Consider the following 1470-nt stretch of genomic DNA (forward strand, 5'->3'; position numbering starts at 1 on the left):
ATGAGCATGAGTTATTGTTTTTTGAGCATGTGGTATTAGAAAGTCATGGTATCATGAGTTATTGCTTTTTGAGCATGTGGTATTAGGAAATCATGGTATCGTAACAAAATTTATTTACAAGTTAAAAATCTCCATGGTAAAGTAGGGGTGAATCTCCATAGATAAAAATAGCGTTACATATTTTTTTAAATGTATATATGTTTAATTCATATATTAATTATTATTATAATAAATAATAATAATTTAAAATAAAAATATAATTTATTTATTTATTATGATTTTTTTAATCTTAGCCATGTAAAATGTATCATGAAATAAATATTTTAATATTTTCTTAACCTTTATTACCCATATAAATTATATAACTAAATACTATATATACTAACATTAACTTAACAATCTCTTCAAAATCATATTATTACACTTATTTTTTTTGCTTTCACTCACAACTTTTGGATTCTATCAACTTCATAAAATCATAAAAAAAATGGTTATAATATTAAATATTATTACACTACTTTTTTGCTTGCACCCGCATCTTTTGAATTCTATCAACTTCATAAAACCATAAAAAAATTGTTATAATATTAAATATTATTACACTACTTTTTTGCTTGCACCCACAACTTTTGAATTCTATCAACTTCATAAAATCATAATTTTTTTTTTATGATATTAAATAGCTCCTTCAAATCTAGTTGCTTATCAAACCTCCTTAAATAATTAATCACCACATGTAGCACTTCAACTCTAGTTGCTTATCAAACCTCCTTAAATAATTAGTCAATAAATCGAATTTCTTGAATCCACACTTCTCTTCCTGTATGCTCTGTATGAGGATCAAATGTGCTGAGTCTATATATGAAGACTAAATAGAGTACATCTGTCCTCTCCTACCTCTATCTCTAAAACGTTGTGCACGTTAATTATCTTGATATGAATGGTTACATGTTGAAGCAGACAGTTGTCTCCACATGAGAAAGCTGAACACTTTCCATGATATTAATCCTGTTTGTGAATCCATCTTGCAGCCCGGCACCAGAAGCCCAAATGGATAAGCCAACCAAGTGTCCCTCTGCCAAACAGAGGCAAAATTTAACCCAAAATTTAACTAAGTGTCCCCACGACCACAAGGTTAAGAGCCTTCCCGCTCTACCAACTGAGCCAGACGGGCTGTGATTGTTTATAACGCCCACCGTGGGGCTCGAACCCACGACCACAAGGTTAAGAGCCTTGCGCTCTACCAACTGAGCTAGACGGGCTGTGATGGTTTATAAGGCCTACCGAATTTAGAGTACAAGGCGTGATTATAAACTTGATCAGGGTTTGTATGGATATAGTTGTTGTTTAGAGGTGAAAATTTGATGTTGTGGCCGTCGAGGCCCGGGCTTGAATCAAGCGCAATTTTCATTTGGGAAGACAGATGACAATAATTTTCAATTATTAAAATTCCACACGTTTTAAAACTGT

General features: G+C 31.9%; 1 non-coding gene across 1 annotated transcript; it reads right to left on the reverse strand.

Moving 5' to 3' along the window:
- Positions 1-1189: 1189 nt before the first annotated feature.
- On the reverse strand, positions 1190-1262 carry TRNAK-CUU (transfer RNA lysine (anticodon CUU)). The gene has a single exon. It is a non-coding gene; the product is annotated as a tRNA-Lys (tRNA).
- Between the last annotated feature and the right edge of the window lie 208 nt (positions 1263-1470).

This window comes from Pinus tabuliformis, chromosome 3_2 (genome assembly GCF_031772625.1).
Source record: "Pinus tabuliformis cultivar Carrire ecotype Pingquan chromosome 3_2, CPIR1, whole genome shotgun sequence".
In the NCBI taxonomy this organism is placed as follows: Eukaryota; Viridiplantae; Streptophyta; class Pinopsida; order Pinales; family Pinaceae; genus Pinus; species Pinus tabuliformis.